The following is a 22,340-nucleotide window of genomic DNA, read 5'->3' on the forward strand; positions in this document are numbered from 1 at the left end:
CTTTGCCTACAAGAAGATGATAAAGTGATTACGGAGATGGGTACAGTGATCTTAACTGAATTGAATTTGAACCGAACAGGATAGCAAGTACTCAAAAATCGTTAAATATTAACCAAAAGAACTATAAAATTGAGGTAAACTTTATACTGAAATACAGTTGGTAATTGGCAATACTATCTTTCATGATAAATTTACAAGGTATATCTTTAAAAATTAAAAGCTGTTTTATGACAAATTTCAATAATTAATTTATTAGTTCAGTCTAAAAAAACTAAAATATAAAGAAAGGTGCATTATAAATGACACTAGCGAAATTTTCTTTCAATTGCCGTCAGCCTTGTATGTGACTTCCAATCACATGAATTTTATAGGTGTGTGATCTTGTGTTTTTGCGAAATATTTGGTTTTTTATAGCTCTAGTCACGAATTTGTAAGTAAACATTTAAGAAATAAGAATTCTGTAATTTCTGTACAAGGAACGAAATCAAACTTACTGCATATAGGCTAATTAAAGTTTATAGGAAAGTAGGCGTTTTCAACTGCCACCATAAGCTGGTATTACCAGGTTCTTATAAAATATGTTAGTTGTTACTTACAGGAACTTCTACTAGCATATAGGAAATACTACTTCCAAATATCGTATGTAATTGCAAGTGCACTCTGTGAAATGAGAATATATATTAATCTTTATGTTAAACTATTAGAATTACAGAAGTCCGTGGATGGTTTTCACTCCAATTGTTGGCATGACTAAAAAGAAATATATATATATATATATATATATATATATATATATATATATATATATATATATATATATATATATATAAACTGTATGTTTTCACTTAACATAGAACAAGATTGTTGTTGTTGTTCTTGTGAGTTGAGCATCCCTTCAACAGCTAGATTATAGAAAATGTGATACATGGACATACAGCTAAGGTGGGATCCAAATTACATGAAGTCCCACCAAAAATAGAATCCAGATCTTTAACTTTAAAGGCGCGTACGCTATCAGAATAAAATTAGACCCTACAGTATGTTTACTTTACTTTACTAGGTAGCCTTGGTGTGATGTAAATTAAGAAGTCTTCGTTATCTCGCAAATTCCTCCGTAACTCGCTCCCAAGTAAATTTTAATTCACCAAGCAGGCATGATCTAGTGTGTTATTTTATTATTGTTTTCATTGTCGTATCATAAGTGTACTGTTATAAAATATCAAATGATAAATTCAACAGTAGAGAAGCATCCGTATTTCAATATCGTTCACTATTCGACATCTTGCAATAATTCGGCATGAGATCAATATTTTGGTACCGTTGAGTTGGTATTCGGGTTTTCGATATAGAACTAATAAGGTTTAGATATCACTTACAGGGGCGTACGCAGAGTAGGGGTCCTGTACTTTCGAACCCTCATGAAATCCCGACATTTCTGTAAATTTAGTCTAATTTTCAGGTTGATTTTACAAATTTTAATATAATTTATCCTCATATTAGGTATTGAATTTGGATCTCCGTAAATTTTTGGATCCCTCCTGAAATAAATTCCCTCGGAGGAACCTGTGCTTAGTGTTTCGGAACAAATTGGGTGCACCGACATTGCGCAAATTTTCCCACGCTTATCTGTTGACACAGATAAAGCCTTAATGAGCAGGCAACAAAATTGGAAATTGCGAAAAAAATCTTGTGCAACGTTGCCATCATTACCATAAGTATATCGACTAATAAAAACAGTCACCAAAATGCAAGTCGTTTTAACAAAAAAAAAAAAAAAAAATACAAAGTAATGGATAACAATAGCATTTTCAGTCATCTATATTATATGTGTGCAATGGCGTCGTTAGAGAGGGTGACTGGGGAATGTGTCCCAGTCATTCATTTTCCGTATCATATCTAACTGTAAGATTAAAACTGTAAGAATATAGTTATTGAAAGCAAATAGTTTTGAAATACTGTAAGGAAAACAAACATATATAAAATAAACAATATATATAAATATTTCTAGAAGTTCTCTTGAAATATCGTGAACAGACGTTCGACCAATCAGAAATAAAGATTTGTCTATATCTTCCAGTTTTGGCCAATCAGAAACAAGCACTTGTATACATATTTCAGGTGTGTCTACCACATATCTTAATAACTATCCTTTCACCTTTCTATAAATGATACTTAGATTTGCATTTGCGTCTTAGTTGTTCTTAGGTGCTGTGAGAAACATTTGTTATATATTACCTAGGTATTATCGTATAAATTGTTACAAGAATGAGTGGTCAGTGTATTAGAGATAAATAGGGCCCCTTGGCAAGAAAGCTCGCCCCCTTGAGTGATGCAGCAACTTATATCTACGTGTACCTCCTACATGCAGTTAGAATTCTAAAGCAGCATGTCGAATGTTGTGTCTCGCCGCGGTTTTCAACGAACTTAAAGAGTTCTGGTTTGGCCAATGGCCACCAATTAATATTGCTACCAAAGTGTTTACCATCCTCTTAGGTATTGATTAAGACCAATATCGTCTCTCTATGAATTACCGTTCCCATGATATTGGCCAAAAATAACGTCCATATTAAAAGGAATTTCAAAGGCCCAAAGACCAGCAGAAGTCAAAAGGAGCGAGTTTGTCATGAGGAAGTATGCTGAGTTCAGGAATTCGCAGAGAAACTATGAGAAGGCACGTATGACATTTTTAAAAGCTGTAGGATTTAAATTTCAAGCATTCAAACTGTAAAATGAAATTTTCTGTAAATAAGTATGTTGCTTTGTAAATATTAGAATGCAATAAAATATATCTCATAAAGGAATAGCTTTATACATTTCATTTCGATGCAAAATTTCACACAATTCCTTAAATCCTGTTGTTGGCAACGTCGCGGCGGAAATTTGCGCAATTTCAGCACTTTCTGCTCCTCGTTAATAAGACATAAATTACTTAGATTATCAACGATCTAATCTTTAGAAAAATTTGCGCAATGTCGTTGCACCGGAACAAATTAAATTAGATAATATCTGTATTGTAACGTCTCACTAGTATGCTTTTTACGCTAAAGAATTATTTATACAAGTTAATGGTGAAATGAGAATTTGGAAATACTGTAGACGGAAAACTTCGAGAGAACTTACAGATACGATGTTATTCACTACGGAACTCAATGACTGGGAATCAAACCAGATACTTCTCACAGTGGGGACAAATGTTTTACTACTGGGTTATCAAATCTGGTTCAATGTTCTAGTGTATAAATGCTTCGGTACAAACTAAACTTAATGGTGTTGATTCCTTGTGCCTGAAGTTGTTATTATTTTAGATCATTGGGGGAACTAATTCTCTGTTTTCTTACAAATGAACGAGAATTTTGAAAATTTGATTTCACGATTTCTTCCTCAAAACTATTTAATTTTTACTTTGTTCGAGAAAATTAAACTTTGTTATATGAATTAATAATTTTAGTAGAGCCTAGTTGATAACCAGATTTAATTTAGGTACCTAGGAAATACCAAACTTATATATAATACAATTTCATTTTATAAAAGTTCATTTATCCAGACTTGAGAAAGAAATAAGTAAAATGATCATTAAAATTCCAGTTAATTAAACTGAAAACTAAGAAAAAAAATCTCACTTATCCCTCTTCTTTAACGATATCAATTTAATGGATTTCGGAAGTAACGAACTAAAACTGGAGCAGCTTGAAATTTAGATTCAAAGTTGTGGTTTTTAAACTAAAAAGACTGAATTTGCTGTGATATATATATATATATATATATATATATATATATATATATATATATATATATATAATATTGACTATGTTTGTCACTTCATAACTCTTGAACCACTCGACCGATTTCAATCAAAAATTTCACATACATGAAGTTCTAGCCTGGGAAGGTTTTAATCGTTCCGCTTTGACGGTGTAATTTCGGGGAGGAGGAGGGGAAGATATTTAAAAATGATCGAATTTGACCGATGTTAGTGTCGAATCCATAGTTTTCGGAGTCACTAAGATGAACAGTGACACTTTTGATAACCGTTTAAATCCAAATTCAGCTCCGCAACTTGGAGGAAGGGGAGGAGGAGATATAGATTCTATAAAAATGATCGAAATGACCGATAATTGTACAGAATCCATAGCTTTCGGAGCCCTGAGATCAGCAATGATACTTCCGATGTCGTTTGAATCCAAATTCAGCCCCGCTACATGGGAAAGGGAAGATATATAAAAATGATAGGACACGACCGATATTAGTGTCGACTACATAGTTTTTGGGTTCGCCGAGACAAACAGTAACACTTCCAATGCCGTTTAAATCCAAATTTAGCCTACAACCTAGGGGAAGGGGAGGGAAAAGATATATAAAATTGATCGAAAATGACCAATATCAGAGAGAGCTTTAGTAATAGTAAAAAGTGACTGACTGACGGAACACATTACTGTTTTTTTCTTATTTTAACCCAAAGAATTGGGTAATTGACACCAGTATACTGTATATTTCACGGTATACTAGGTATTTTATACTCTCAGATTGGATAATGCGCTTGAATAACTGTACAGTGATGTATTTTTCCTCTTTGTTTCGTAATGTAAATATGGAACATTAACCACTGTAGATTTAGTGAAGGAACTTACAACCGGCAACATCGTACCGTTACTGGCCCGTTATTAAACATGCGCAAAAATAAAAAGATGGCGAATTTACTCAACTCTGTTAACATTTTAAAATATATCTTGATATTTCTGGGGGTCCAAGCTTTTACATAGGCTTATACCTTTTACCGAAGTCTTTACCAATTTTATCCTTGCTCACAATAAATGAAAAGAAGTGTGATTTCCTGAATTGCATTGTTTAGTTTCTTTTCTGCTGGCGTATGTATTTTATGATTCTATTTCTCTCTTTTTTTATTTTTTCTTCCTTTTTTGTTTCTTTCTTGTTAGCCGTTTCTCTTCGTGCTCTGTCGAGGACTCCCTTGCGCAATTCAATTTCAGGACTATTGTGCTTGGGGGCGTGGACTGGGGTTTTCTCTACAAAACGAGATAAATTTCCTTCATTGCACTAAACTATGGTAGGGCAGAAGAAAGAAAGAAAGAAAGAAAGAGAAATGAAGCAACAAGAACAAATTTGAACAAAAATAGAGGGTGGAAAAAAAAGAGAGAGAAAATGGAAGCTGGGATAGAAGTAGAGAAGGGATAAACGAGGAAATGAAATAAAAATAAGCAACAATAAGGAACAGAATGTGGGCTGAACCAAATACAGCGAAATCAGGAACGGAGAGTACATATAGAGTAGATATGCGTATATATACTAGAGCTTATTTTTGAGATCAGTGTTTGAAGTAAAAAGTAAAAGAATTCACGTAAGGATACGAAGGAGCAAAAGTTTTGCCTTCCTCGTGGCTACAGACTTAGTTTCGTATGCTTGGTGTGCCTTGATTGCTTTAATCTTCACGTAGTTTTAAATCGGTAAATTAGCAACACACACACACACACTGAGGAAAATCCGGAGAGCGGTATATTGTAGAAATATACGGAATACATATGTTTACTACGGAAATCTGTGTGAAGAATACATTAACCATATGCTACATAAGTACTGCCCTTTCTCCGCTTAGATGTTACATCATGGCGCTGCAGGATGTCTGAGTCTTTCGAATAGCACATTGTATAATTATGTTATATACGTCAGCTATATGTTATATACGTCCATCTGTATGTGAGACCCTTACCGCCTATATACAATTCTTTCTTGCATACCGACGTATAGATGGAACACTTATACGGAAAGCATTATTAAACATGCGTTTTCAGCTATACGTGTGCTATGGGATGAAATATATAATCGTACGTTAAGTCCAAAAACTACAGGATTTACGTATTTAACCTACGTTTTTATGTGTCACATACGTCTTTTTTCTCTGTGCAATTTAACACCAGATAGCGCAGCTAGTGACATCTATCAGCGTCAGACAGACAAGCGATACTGCAAGTAGCGACATCTGTAAGCGTTATTTTTTATTATTACGAATTAAGTGACGTAGAAACACTTGTCAGATATTTATTATAAGGACACAAACACTAGTAAGCTTTTCTTTTTGTATTATGGGAAAAATCATCATTCATTGAATCTTTTTTTTAATCGAATCTTTATTGTAATTATACACTGCGTTAACAAGTAACTAATTAACTATGTTATCATTTACTTTCTTATTAGTAGCATCATTTCACATTTTCCGTGAGGGTGGGGACAAGTTTCACGCTTGTATTAGCATATTAATATACAATTTATTAAAATCTGTTTCTCAAACTCAGAGGGCAGATCAATTTCCCCCTATTACCGGTCCCAAATGCCACTCTTGTTTCGTATGACGTTCCTCAAATTAATGTTTAACAAGTTTGTTACGTGTATTTTTAACTAATTGTGTTTACCAAAACATCTTTTATATATTTACCCTAGTACAGTCCATTTGATACAACTTGTCCCTTCTGACAGTTGCATTTCTTTGTTTTTCTTCTTGTACGTGGTCGCAACAATCAGGCACGAAGAACTATTTCTATAGCAACAGCACTTTCAGCCAATTATAGTGGCTCATTTCTCTCACTCTGCAATGGTAGACATTCCACACTTTCCGCACGTTGCCAATTTGAATATAATCAAATGCGCATTGTTTTACTCGAATGTCAATTTGAGTAGTCTACCTGCTGGTTATTGAGAGCATTCTTTTTAGTTTCCCTTTTGTGTCATTTAATTTTATAAAACTGAGATTTACTTCTAGTGAATAATTCTGGATTCCATCGCTGTAGAACTTGCTGAGTCGTGAAGCAAAGAAGATATCAAGTGCAAAATGTACCTTTACTAGCGATTTGAACTGACGTCCTCTAAGATGATTGTCCAATGAATGGAACAGGTGATAATCGGACGGTGCAATGTCCGGGGAGTAGGCGGATGCAATAGTGTTTCCCACCAAAGGCGTATAATGGTGTCCTGGGTCATTTTAGGCACGTGGTGCCTAGCGTTGGCCTGTAGTAGGAGAATCCCTTTGCAATTCAGAAGTGATTGCTCCAGAATTTTGCATTTTTCTTGAAAACTGCTCAACTGGTGAAAGTACACATTTGCATTGATGCCCTGACTAGCTGGTAGCAGTTCCGATGCACGATGCCGCGAGCAGACCGCCAAACACACAGGAGGACTTTCTTCTGTTGCAGTGCTAGTTCCGGCTGTTTTAGAACCGGTTTATGGGACGCTAACCAATTACGACGGCGCCGTGGAGCTTCGTGCATGACCCACTTCTTATCACATGTCAAACCCGCATCCAGAAATGTCTCCTTCAGACGAGACGGCAAAGAAACACAGGCGTCTGTTCGCGTTGCCTTCTGACCCGAAGTCAAATCATGGAGGACCCATCGACCCAACTTGTAGTTCCCAAGTTGATGCAGGTGTTGACGTATGGTTTCTCCACTCACACTGAATTGTAGTCCCAGTTCCTTACATGTCAGGCGACTGTTCGCCTCAATTTCTGCCTGAAGATCTTTATTTTGTACATGTGTTGGTCGTCCGGCACGTGGTACGTCTTCAAGTGTTTCGTCATCGTCCTTAAACTTATTAAACCACCGTCCGCGTAGTCACGACACCCCCACCAAAGGCCTGACATATCTTACGCCCCGCTGCAGCGGCGTTAGAGCCCAGTTTGAATTCGTTCAGCATACACGTCCTTACGACGCTTTGGGGTGTCCCATGTTCACTCTATTCTTACGCAAGTTCATGGTGTAACTGAACTGCCACAACCAGGTAGTATGTTGGATATACCCATACCAAAAACAGATCTTCGCCCTATCTCTATTCGCATTCAACAAATGGTGTGAGGGCCAATTGAACACAAACCTCTACAAAAGCGACAGAACTTTCTTGGTTACCTTCATAATATTTAATTGCAAATTATAATTAAGAAAATATTTTGTTACTATTATTAATTTCTCAAATAAAGCTTTTGTTTTTGGTGTTAGGAAGAGTAACATTCTTAAAAACGGTGAAAATCTGTCGAACATTCGGCAAAAGAAAACAGCCCATTCGTAAATGATCACAGGAATTGGGTTTTCCATACGAGACATTACAAAAGCATTTGAAGAAGGATTTGTAGCTGAATTGATTTAAACTTTCGTTTGTAATGATATGCAGAAACGTTGGCAGACTTGTGGATGGGTGTGCAATATATCGTTGAGCTAAAACCAGGAACGTTCATTTGTAGAGTAAAGAAAACCCACATTTTTTATGAAGAACTTGAACTTAACCCATCACATGCCACGATCTGGGCTGAAATGTCTGCAACCCACTTCGTCGGTTCATATTTCTTTGACGGTGCTGTGAATCACATTGCGTATCTCTCACCATGTTACGTGATTGGTTTATTCTATTACAACGAGATACTTTGTATCGTTTAATAATTACCTGTACCTTGGGCAGAAAGTGCTCATACTCAAACAATATACTTGATATAATGTTAATTTAAAATAACAAAAGAAGAATGTTTTTAATATATGTAAAGAAATATGCATTATTGTATAATTGGTTGCTATGTAGTTGTTTATTGATACCTAATCAACATGTATGTTTGCAAGACAGTTTGAGTGAAAATACGTTAAAAGAGTATCAACTAATAAACCATTTAATACCGATCATCGACTTGTAATTTCGATAGAAAAGGTGAGAATAATAGTGTATATAATTATTGAAGATATTTTTATGTGTAAACAATTACTACCACTCAAGATTTACTTATATCATTAGCCGAACCAGGTTGACGACTACCTTTGGTGAGTCGTTGTACTATATACGCAAGATCCGGGACTGCTCGGTCGTGTATGTTTTCAGCAGGATGAAGCGCCAGCCCATTATGCTATTGCCGTTATAGAATATCTCAGTGAGGTATTTCGTGATGATTTGATTCGACGCGGTTGTGTCTCTTTGCCGCACCTTTGGAGTGGCCATTCCACAGTCCTGATCCGTCACCTTGCTACAATGCATGATGGAGCTCATAACACAAAAGGTTGCTGCCGGACATTACGAGACAGTGGAAGATTTTAAGGATGCTGTTCGACGTACATTTACTACCATCATACCAGCAATCTTAAGGAGAATTTCACATCGAACATGGAGAAGAATCATACTCTGTAATGAAAAGGATGGTGTACACGCATACACTCTACTCACACTACTACAAGGTTGTCCTCTGCTATGATCCCACATTAATACAATGCGACCATCTATGAATATGTGGGCACGCGAGAAACTGTATATATAAAGGATTCAGCATTGCAAGAATAAGTTCTATGAAGAAATCGGAAACTGAGCAAATGTATACCATTTCAGTTTCATTTTAGTTATCTTTGAGTGGAAACGGTAAACATGTAGGGAGATTATTTTTACGGATTCAGAGCCTCGAAAACAGGTTCCACCGCGGACCTTCTTTCTAGGCTTGCCATACGTCCCGGTTTGAACGGGACAGTCCCGGTTTTGAGGGGTCCTGCTACTGTCCCGGCAGGTTTCGTGTTTGTCCCGGTCAGACGGAGAAATTTATTTTCTAGTCGCAAAGTTATTTAACAACTTCTAGCGCTTTTACCATACAGAAGAATGCAATGCTCTCTGCAAAACGAATTTTGCAATGACTTGCAGTTAAATTTCACTGTTTCACAGCTAGTTAAATTTTGTCTTTCTATAATTCTTTTTTTTTTTTAATGTAGAGTCTACAAATTTCAGCAGAAACAATTTTTGAGAGAAAATTGAACTACTTGAGAAATTAGACCACCACATTTGACTGCGTAATAACAAATTTTGAGATTAAAATTCTCAAACCGATTTCTGCAGTATTATTATTATTATTATTATTATTATTATTATTATTATTATTATTATTATTATTATTATTATTATTATTATTATTATTTGGTACCTACTACAAATCAAAATATTCATTTTATGCATACTGTTATTTATGCAGTGTAAATTTGTTTGAATTTAAGTGGCGGGTGATAATAAATCTTATATTAGAATTTGGAAAAACGTGCACTATGAATTTTCATTATGTGTGGTTCAATTGATAATTTATCACGAGAATTTTATGTATATCTATATCTATATCTATCTATCTATCTATCTATCTATCTATCTATATATATATATATATATATATATATATATATATATATATATATATATATATATATATATACAGTGGTGGATCCAAGGGGAGGGCTATAGGGGCTATAGCCCCCCCCCCCTTGACGCTCAGATATACACTGGATAAAATGGGCTTCAATCCTGCTTTAGATTGAAACGGCAAAATATGGTTCAGCCCCTCCCTTGATCATATCCTGGATCCGCCCCTGTATATATATATATATATATATATATATATACAGAGTGTTGATTAATTCGTGTGTCAATTTCATTTGTCCACTGTGCAAAAGTGGTATGAGGTAAAGCCGTGGAATTTGGTGTAACTTTAGACGAAGGACATAAATTTTGTTTCGCCATAGAAGCTTGTCACTTGTACTGAAGGTTGAAGAGATATAGGTCAAAGATCAAATTTTGATTTTTTCCTTATGAGATTTCAATGTTAAATTCTGAAAGAGCCTGAAAATACGTAAATCGATGTGATAACAAAGAAAAAGCTGTATGGCATGATCTATGTCGCAAGCCAACTAAATATGCGTCAATTAAGTGCCAAGGTCAGAGGTCACTGTCAGATCAAGGTCACAGGTCATCTTGAGAACCCATTTGAATACTCTGAAAACAACGCAATGTCCGTACCTCATCATGTCAAATGGGTTCTCAAGGTGACCTGTGACCTTGATCTGACAGTGACCTCTGACCTTGGCACTTAATTGACGCATATTTAGTTGGCTTGCGACATAGAATCATGCCATACAGCTTTTTCTTTGTTGTCACATCGATTTACGTATTTTCAGGCTCTTTCAGAATTTAACATTGAAATCCCATAAGGAAAAAATCAAAATTTGATCTTTGACCCTATATCTCTTCAACCTTCACTACAAGTGACAAGCTTCTATGGCGAAACAAAACTTATGTCCTTCGTCTAAAGTTACACCAAATTCCACGGCTTTACCTCATACCACTTTTGCACAGTGGACAAATGAAATTGACACACGAATTAATCAACACTGTATATATATATATATATATATATATATATATATATATATATATATATATATATATATATATATATAACATATTGGCATTAACAAAAATGTCCCGGATTTTTCTATTGCAACCGGAACCCATTATTTGCTACATCCAGTTTCGACACGAAATCCTCTTACTTTGGACTAGGGAGCATCCACTGGAGTTCACCGGGTTCGGATCCCCACCCTTACCCCCAAAAAACCCCAACTCAACATACATTTGTACACTTCCTTAATAAAACTATACTTGTTTAGCAGGTCAAATGATTGACGTAGCACAGGGCCGGAATAAGGGAGGGGCTTAGGGGGGCTATAACCCCGGCCTCCATGTAGATAAAGGCCTCCACTCTGATCAAAATCTGAGGCTGCGTTGGCTCAGTGGTAGAGCGTTCACCTCTGGTGCCTGGGGTTCTGGGTTCAATCCCAGATCCCTCCAAGTGAACTTTGTGGTGGACAAACACCGTGTGTGTGGGTTTTCTCGGGGTTCTCCCGTTTCCTCCCACTTTCTTCATTCCACCATTTCATTCATTACTCATCATCACCGTTTCCTTTAGCCTAACCGGCATAACCATGGGACGTAAAACTCAAAAATTTCATTTTCTGATTCAAAATCTCAACTGGCTATTTAGAAAGAATCATGAAGATACAATCATCACCATCATCAAATAAAATATTACCCAAAATATGAAACATTTTCCCTTTAACTTTCCTGCTGTACTTTCACACAAATGTATTAGGTGAAGTCAGCCTAATACAGCCCGGGCCTCCAGATGTGTTAATCTAGCCCTGATGTAGCATGAACATTTTCATTTTACACTTCATCAGTACTCTTTCTCTTATAAAAACAATCTAGTTTTGTCATTTTTTTTTTTTTCTGAAAATATACGTACGTGGAATTATTTTACAATTACTTATCGTATTTTCGGGTATAGAGTAATACCCGTTTAATACTACTGTACACAGACGTAATAGCTTCTAGTATTGGTGCCCTCCCTTGGTGTAAGGTTACTTTAGAAATCAGTATGACAGAATTTTGCTCTCTTGTTTGATACGTGTTAAATACGTGTGCACCCACCTAACGAAACCTTCGTGGCCACACCCCTGAGGCAACGCATTGTTTACGTAATAACTACATTCTATTCTCACTTCCTAACTAGAAACAAAATAAACGGAATCACGTAGAGTAGATTGGGGCAGCTAAGGGAGAGAAAGTACGCAACTAAGTTATAGAGTTGTAATTTCAAGCTTGTGCAGGTTAGTAGCAGAAGCATGTAACATTTATTCATTCTATATTCCCTACCACCACCGGCTTCCAAAAGCAATATACAGCTTATTACCCTCGAACGGGTGCAACGAAGATTGCAAGTCAACTCAACCCCTCTAACCCTATATCTTTCTCACCCCATTCTGCTAAATGAGTAACAACAGCCAAGGATAGAGGAAAGGGGCAATTTTCACCCCTTTCTCTATTCCGGATGCAATTTAGAGAGTTAAGAGTAAGTTAGGAGGACAAGCTATGGGGGTGTGTGAGAAAGAAAACATTAAAAACAACACGGAAAGAGGTAACACAGCTAGTTTACGAACTGAATTTGCTAGTAAAAGCTTGAAAGTAAAGATGTTGTTGCTTCCAAACATAAAAGGAAATTGATTCTAAAGAAACTACAAAGACGTGAAGTTAAATTTCATGCCTCTCTTCGTGTGTACAGGTAATTCAATTATTAGGCAACAAGAATAGATAAACGTGTTTTAAAAAATCTGTAAGATGGAGGAATGAAAAAAGGTAAGCTAATACAAGAAAAAAATGGCTATGAATTTTTAAAAATCCCAAAATCTTTCGGTTTGAAAACCTGATTCCCTTTTCTTTGTAAATTGAAAATATAAAGAACTTAGGTTCATATCACTAGCAAACAGTAATCACACTTTATGGCCAATGAAACCCAGAGGTTCAATGCCGCGTTCACAAAAGTTCTCCACTAACTTCTATCCTTAGCCAATTGGATCCAGTTTCTACTTTGTATTCCAATTTTTGTGAGATTCATCTTAATATTGTCCTCCTATCTGCACCTAGGTCTTCCTAATGGTCGTTTTTCTGTTGAACTTCCAGTTAAGACTTTGAAATCATTCCTACTTTCTTCCATTCTGGCTGCATGACCTGATCACCTAAGCCTCCTAGATCTGATGACTCTAACAGTGTTTGGTAAACGCAGTGGTGTTAGTCTAATTTTTTTAACAATCGGTTCTGTGTAATACATACATATATTGAGTGAGGGGGGGGAGTAAATGGATAGATATAACTCTGTTAGGAAGCAAACCATACAAGGTAGACAAAAGCAAAATTTTTACTGGATACCACAAGTGACAAGTGGTGACGTAAGCAGCATTCTAATACAAGGTGATGTGATGAAATTAAGTAGCACTACGAATATCTTGGAAACGACTTATCCAACTTTGATGGTTCTCAAAAAGTATTAAAAAGACCTTTATCCTGTAATGGGTCAACAAGTATTGCTATGGTCAAATACAAATAACCCTCACCAGTACACTCGTGTGATCCCATGTGCAGGGCCGCAACTAGGGGGGGCAGAGGGGGCACGTGCCCCGGGCGTTTGGTTGGAGGGGGCGCCAGAAAGAAGATAGTGTATCAATTGTTTTAAAAATCGCACCCTTTCCCTTGAGGAACTTATTCTAGAGGTTAAAAGAAATCAAAAGTTTACTTGGCCTTTTCCATGGGACCTCTTTTAGAGAGAGAGAGAGAGAGTCTCATCTAAATAGGTGTAATGTCATACATTAAAAACCTAATATTGCATGCATTTGTTCCCTTGGGCGACCACAGAGAATCCGCCCCCCTTTCCTTTTCCTACCACAAGGAGCTGTTTGTCTGTATAATTCCATTGAGTTGAGTTGATTTTGAGTTTAACGTCCCTTTCAGCAGCAAGGCTATATGAGACGTGAACCTACTGATTAACGTGGAATCCGAACCACATGAGCTCCCGCCAGGAATCGAACCCGAGTCTCCCACGCCAAAGGCGCGTACGCTAACCGCTTAGCCACGAAGAAGCTCTATAATTCCATTGAGAACAGCTCTGAAGTTTAAAACGCTGTTATCAATAGGGGCGGGGGCGAAAAGTTACCGATTTTTGTTGCTTGCTGGTGGTTGAAGAGTTTAGCTCAGACGCGCCCCCTGTAATGTTACGCAATTGCTGTAATGTTTTTAAACTAGAGGGCAGTTTTGTGGCGGAAAAGATAATTTACACGCCTCGGTGTATTTAATTGTTTCTTGTACGCCTACCAAGGGATTTTGGGAGTGAAGGCTGTATGAAGTTTTATCTATTAGTTTTGCTTGAGAGCTTTTCGAGGCATTTTGAATTGTTATCTATCAGTCCAACTTATGCTTTATTATGTTTTATTGTTAATTTCAATCATTGTTTTACATTAATCGTGTATAATGTATAATATTTACTATACATTAAATAATCTAAATATCTTGATCTATTTATTAATATTTTATGAAGCAATTTCTTTCATATTTAATGAACTTTCTAGTTAATGCACTGTAAAGAGATATGCTTTGCTCGAATCAGTTTTTTCTATCACTTGTGTGCACCTTAGAGGTGCATATATACAGAAAGAGAAAGTATACAGAAAGGTGCACAAAATGTACAGAAAGTGCTCAAGTTCGAGAGGTACACATAACAATATAGTGTGGAGTTCTTGTGTGCTTAATTGTTGATGGAAAGTTTTCTTCTTTTCTTTTCTTCTTTTCTCCACATCAAAGGATTACACTGAAAAATTTACAGAAATAAAAATAAGCTTTTCATTGTTGCATTGTTATGTTCTCAATGATTTTGCACTGTAAATATTTTTTAAAAAATATTAATATAGTATATGTTAAACTTGCAGTTAAATAGAATTTCCAAGAATTATGCTATATACTTTAAATTATGCTTTATTTTCTAAAATTATGCTTTATTATTCTTTAAAATTAGTTTCTTCTGGACCCTTAGACAACCACACCCATGTTCAAGGTACCCACCATATGTCTAAATTGCTATTATGCTTTTTATGCTTTTGGGTTGCTCTATTTATAATATACCAGATATTTTCAAGTTTATTTTGTATTAGTTTCTTATTTTAATATGAAAGCGTATGTTCATAATTATTCTTCGGGTTATTAAAACTAAATGTGTTATTTCAATTAATAACTGTATAATGTGGCAGATATTTTCTAGTTCATTTTGTTTTGATTTCTTCATACAACATTAAAACAAAATGTATGTACAAAATTATTCTTAAAACTTGTTAGCACATAACGAATGTAATATATTTTTGTGGTTAAAGTAAGTTTGATTAAAGTACCTAAAAATCGATATAACTGGTTTCGTTAAGAATGTTATTTACAGTTGCAATCCATAAGTAAGTGATACTTTTCGACCAAACCTGGGGGGGGGGGCGAATTGTGTGTTTGCCCCGGGTGACAGAAACCCTAGTTGCGGGCCTGCCCATGTGCACCCATTCTTGATATCTGAGCATTTGACATTAAAGAAGAAACGTTTGTACCTTGTTCTGAGGGATCACATGTTTAATCCTAAAGCTGTATGAATTTCTAAAAACAAGGATAGTTAAACTAAAATTTACTGTTCCTGGATGTAACTGGGTAAAATTTACTGTTAATCTGTGACTGGGTATAACAAACGGTTCTGCGAACTGGAAATATTTTATCAACCGGTTCTAGCAAACCGGCTGAATAGCACTACTACAGCACTAGTTCAACTGGCGAATCCAACTGGGTTAAACCACGCATGGTGGTAGGGTTTGACCTACTATATAAGCGCAAGAAATATTATGTTGGGCATCTTTTCGGTTTTCGAGTTATGGCCGGTTAAATATTGAATCATACTTTCAAAATCAAAACGAACCAGGGTAGAAAAAAATCATGATTTAAAAAAAAAAAAACATTTTTGTTGATTTTTTTGATTTAAATCGAGTTTTTTTTTATTTAAATCAAATCTTTCTCCTCGTATAATACAAGTCGCGAACTGAAGAAAAAGCATTAGGAATTAGTATTAAATGCTAATTATGCCATTTAAGTGAAAGTATTGGGGTTGAATTTTGAATTATCTCCAGTCGTTAACCTATATCAATCCCAAGCAATGTTTCTTAACCCTTTTAAATTATGGCTCTTTTTAAAGGTAAATTATAGACTTTCAGTCAAGCAGCTACAGCATCATCCCTATTTATCCTAGGATCATGGTACATACATCACTCTCTTTAGAATAAAACAGCTTTTGAAGCGGTAACATTCACATTTCTCTATCATGTCCCTGAAGCGGGAAATTTTGCGAGTAATCGGCATTTCTTTTTACTTTTTTTTTAAAAAAAATTTTGATCCCCTCTGGATTCCCCTGTATCAACGCACAGATCTCAAAATCAACTGGGAAATACTAAGGGTGTACTAAATGTGTGTACAAAATATCAAGCTTCTATCTTGAGGGGTAAGGGTGAGGAAATTATTTAACAGTGAGCTAAGAACATTCCCATAATGCCCCAGATGACCCGGATGTAATATAAAAATTTCCTCAGACATCCCTATTTATCCTAGGATCATGATTTGTACATTATTCTCTTCAGAATAAAACAAATTTTCAAACGGTACCCTTCAAAAGTTTCCATCTAGTATCTGGGGCGGGTAAGCCACGAAAAAAGGAATTTTCTGTTAAAAATATATTTTTCAATTTTTTATATTTTTTTATTTTATTTTATTTTATTTTATTTTATTTTATTTTATTTTATTTTATTTTATTTTTTTTAACTCTGTGGACCCCTTCGCCTGTTTTAAGGCAGAGATCTGAAACAAATCTGAAAAATACTGAGGGGTGCACTGAGTAAATGTGCAAAATTTCAGTCTTGTAGGTGCAAAAGTATTCTAAGCCTACGAAAAATAATATTCCCTAAATACCCCAGATTTCCGTATAAAACAGGATCTCAGGTAACAGTTTCCAGAGACATCCCTATTTATCCTAGGAGCATAGTACGTACATCATTTTCTTCAGAATAGAACAGCCTTTCAAACGGTACCATTCATATGCCTCCATCTAAGGCGGGAAAATCACGAAAAAAGCTATTTTTGTTAAAAATATCCTTTTTAAAAACATGTTTGCCCCTCTGGACCCCGCTGTTTCCACGCAGAGATCTGAAAATTATTAAGGGATGCACTGAACGAGTGTGCAAAATTTCAGTCTTCTGAATGCAAAATGTAACCTGCCAAAAAATAATAATAATATGCTTAACAAAAAATATCTTGAAACTTATGACGTCATCACTATGCCTCAACGCAGAAAGGCGTGAAAGCATATGTAACGTGTTCTAAAATGCCTCTAGTCTTGAAGAAAACGAAGTAAAAAGCCTTATTGGTACTTTTTTAATCGAATAATGAAGATTCTACCTTATCACCTAAAAATAGGTGATATCATTTAAAAGGCTAAGAATTAAGGAAAAAGGACAACAACGTTTATCAAAATGACACTTTTTTCACAAAAGTTACTGATATTTGGCAGGTGCCTATTTTTAAAAACTCAGAACTAGCTTGCGGCATGAAATACATAAATTTCGCCTAAAATTATAAAATTAACAAAATTTTTTTGGGGGGAGGGAGGGGATAGGACCCCTCTAAATACGCCCTATTATCTGGGAACAAAAAAACACAGACACGCAGAAAAAAAAATTTCGTCTTAAATGTCGATGGTGATTTCCCCGTTGAAATAGTTAACGATTTTAAAACCCAAACCCAATGTTACGAAAAGAAGAAAGCAGGATTGCTCCCTTACCTGTTCAAAACGGGATTTTCCCTAATCATCCTCTGCATGACACTTGTTTTCATACTATACTGTACATTTGAGTCTCATTGTATTATGATTATTAACTTCCATAATCGAAATAACAGAACAGAAACGGGATTTTACTTATTTTCACTTTAAATTAATTTATTTCGGAATTTGATTTAAATCAACGATTTTTATTTAAAAAATCAAGTGATTTAAATCTTGATTTAAATCAGACTGATTTAAATCAATCCACCCTGAAACGAACACACAAAATAAATAAATAAATACACAAAAGTCACACAGGAAACTTATCCGATCGGAATCAAACTTGGCATGGTGGTGGAACTTGACTTAAGTGTATGAAATGTTATTTAGACTTTCGGTTCCCAAGCTATTGGCGAGTAAATTTTGAGTCACATTTTTGGAAAAAGAAACGGAACTCAACCGATGTGGATCAAACTTGGGATGGTGGTGGTTCCTGATTCGGTCACTTCGTACGTGGGTTTGTGGAGGGACAACATCGTGTGCGTGGGTTTTCTCGGGATTGTCCCTTTACCTCCACTTATTCTACAAATCATTTTCCCATCTCCATTAACCTAAAGATCATAATGGTGGTGACATAAGACTATTAACTGATGGAAAGAGATTCCAGCGTAGCATTTCTTGAGCATTGGAAACATTAAAACCTGAGGGAGCCGAATTTGGCGAATATGGAAGGTGGGAAATTAGTTCGAAGCCATAGAACTGAGCGACAGACATTGCCATGGCAGATCTGTGCGAGGGACATACTTCTGCAACATTCAACGACATTTTGCCTTGATGATCTACCTCAAACGCTTAAATTGGGTGGCTTAATACGAACCTTTTACTGTTTCGTGCTTTCTAATGTAATCAGTCGGTATGACACACCTCGCATCCTAAAAAGCAGAGAATATCAGTTCTCCACCTGATGGGACTAACTTTAAATTTTGGTTGGGTGGGAATGAGGGAGGGGGGTGTTTCTACCATCTTGATTGCATGTTGGACTCTGGATGAAACTGGTGGACTCATACATCATTCATGGTCACAAAACATTCTAGAAATGCCACAGGATATGTTTCAGTGAGGGTCAAGTTTGGAGCATGCATAACATGGCTGTGTCTTTTAACATTTTCGGGACCCACTTACCTGACACCCTGTTGATGGTCAGGACAACTGATAGAATGTTTCTAGTTCGTTCCTGGAACATCTCTACCATTTCAGCGATGAAATGTTTTGTCATTTGTCTGTCTGCCATGACGAAATCCTGGATTGTTGTGATGTTTTCCTCCGTAGTGGCTACTGATGGCTTTCCACTGCAAAGTATATCTTGTACACAGGTGTTCCCCTTTTGAATCCCGTCATCCAATATAAAATGGAGTATCTTTCTCTAATGTTTCCATTATGTCCTTATAGGTATCTGTTTTTCAGCAGGTATTCAATTACCGCACGTTTGGTCACTTTGTCATTTATTAAAAAAAAAAAAAAAAAAATGCCCACCTTCTCTACTACAGGAAACTTATCCGATCGGAATCAAACTTGGCATGGTGGTGGAACTTGACTTAAGTGTATGAAATGTTATTTAGACTTTCGGTTCCCAAGCTATTGGCGAGTAAATTTTGAGTCACATTTTTGGAAAAAGAAACGGAACTCAACCGATGTGGATCAAACTTCATTCAATCTTTGAAAGGAAGAAAAATCTAGTATTATGAAATTTGGCAGTACTCCCAAATGGACATACTTCCAGTATGGTAGTATTGTTTTTGAAACACTTCATTTACATGTTTTAATTCCACATCTTATTGTCAGAGTAGAAGCAACTTATTTACTCTCCGTTATTTTCTACTAATTATAAGTTCTTGCTAAAAGATTTCATCTTTTTTAGTTATTATATCCTCATAAAGTGATTTCTATTTAATTTTAGGAAAATTTAACAATTCTGAGTATTTTTGTGTTGACTAGGATATTACGTGTATAAAAAAAAGAAAGATAAAAAGAAAAGATAAAAGATAAATTACAGTTATTTGGAAAAAGTTGAAAAAAAAAAGATTTTAAAGTAAGTCATAAAAATGTAGTAACTTTTTAATGGACTTTTCCTTCAACTTTAAAAGCAAATTAATCCCTGTCTTATCTGAATTCGTGATTGGTTCAGGAAAGTATTTATAGACATTGATGGTTCTCAAGGAATGTTTGGTAGGTAACATCTTTATAACCATTATTTCTCTTTTCTCAAAAAAAAAAAAAAAAAACTTACTGACAAATTCATTTGTTGTCTTTCTTCACTCACATAAGGTATTACAAAAAATAAAAATAAAAAGTTACTTGCGTGTTCATTACAAGGACGACATTACACTCCTCCTATTACAATGATCAGAGGACCTTCTGTGGTTGTCTTGCGTGAGTATTCTGTAAGAATAAAGGGGGAAAACGTATAGAAACCTACAATTACTACAGCAATCCAAGCGCTTCTGGCACAAACACATTCATTTTCACATACTATACATACATATATATATATATATATATATATATATATATAAACGTAAACCTACATACATTGCTGGCTGCACATCTTCCCGTATACGTGAGATTGTTATAATGTTCGATTTGTCACAGCAACACGCAATTCACAAACTTTTGAATTCTTCTTTTCTTCTTCTGTTTGCAGTGGCAGGGCAGATGATATCTCAATGTCTAAATAAGACATCTTCTTCTGGAGAACGGGAAGGAGGTGGGGGAAATTTTTTTGATGTAATCAATACATACATACATACGTACATGGAGAACAAAGACTTTATATCTCCCTCCCCTTTTACTTCTCCTTTCGGGTGTTTTTTGTTTCCGTTAACGTCTGCTAACCGATTTTGCACGCTTTACTCTCTTATCCTGCGGAACTTCCAAGCATAGTCTACTACGGTGGTCCTTTTATTCAGAATTTTTCGTGATATTGACAAGAGAACGCATGTCTGTATGAAAGATGGATGGACGTATGTCTGATACGCATTTGCGGAACCTCTAAAACAACGTAGTGAGAAGGGAGAGCTATTTCCTTTTTAGTGTTTCTTATGTGAAGTGCGAAACGATATCTTTCCCATTTACCTTTTGATAACTTTTCTTCTTTCTTTTGTATTTTATTCTTCCTTCCCTGTCAAAGAAATAAATGTATGCAGTTTCTTAACTTGAGACCTCTGGCGCTTTGTATACTAATTTTGAGGACCCTGAATCCAATGGAGCCATTATTTCTTAACATTTCAAAAAGATCAAAAAGATCTTGTAACTACTGCTTATGCCAATGACGAAAATGAACACGTTTAGATACAGTGTTTCTTTCAGAAACTATGTTCCGGGGGGGGGGGCATTGCTGTGTTTATTGTACAATTGTATTTATTATTATATTATAGACGTATTATTTTTTATCTCCTCCGGGGGCACTCTCAGACCTCCGGGGGGCAGTGCCCCCTGAAAACATGTCTGGAAGAAACACTGTTTAGATACAATTCTAATTGCGTTTTATCAAAATAATTAATATTTTTCTGACCAGAGTAGACCTATATAAATGTCTGACCAAAGATTAAAATAAAAATAAGTTGTAACAGTTTCAATAACTTAATGTTATCTTCATCAGACGTTACTTGGCAGAAATATCTTCATAACATTAAATTAATATTGTTGTATAATTTTAAATGCTTCATTTTTTATTTGAAAAGTAGTATATTTAGTTATACACAGGGGTAAAAGTTCGGGGGAACGCGGGGGGACGACGTCTGTCCACCTCCAAAAAATATGTACGGTGTCCCCCCAGGTCATAAAAAATTGCAATGGGTAAAGATAGGCAGGGGGACGGTGTGAAGTCATGCTGCTACTTACGTCCCCCTATCTTTTCAGATCCACTTTTACCCCTGGTTATACATAATACAGTATAACAATATTAACTGATATGCAACAATTATAAAAGAAAATATACAGGTTGTCCTCATTAAACTTCCCTGACTACAAATAATAATTGCATGGAAACTATTAGCGCCAGAGAATAACGGTTTGAGTCATCTTGAGGAGCAACTCAGTTTTTTTTATATATATATATACTTCTAGATGAGCTCCGTTATTAGCTCTCACAATGTCCAGTCGATATTTAATCTCCCGCCATGTGTTGTGTAGCATGGCCGGTCTGATCAAGTTGATGGCTCCTTCAGTTTTGTGACGAAGAGCAGAAATATCAGGTAGAGGTGTGGCGTAGACTCTATCTTTGACATAGCCCCATAGGAAGAAATCCATATAGTTATGTCGGAAGATCGCGGTGGCCAAG

Source organism: Thermobia domestica, chromosome 10, assembly GCF_964235325.1.
Source record: "Thermobia domestica chromosome 10, izTheDome1.hap1.1, whole genome shotgun sequence".
Lineage (NCBI taxonomy): Eukaryota > Metazoa > Arthropoda > Insecta > Zygentoma > Lepismatidae > Thermobia > Thermobia domestica.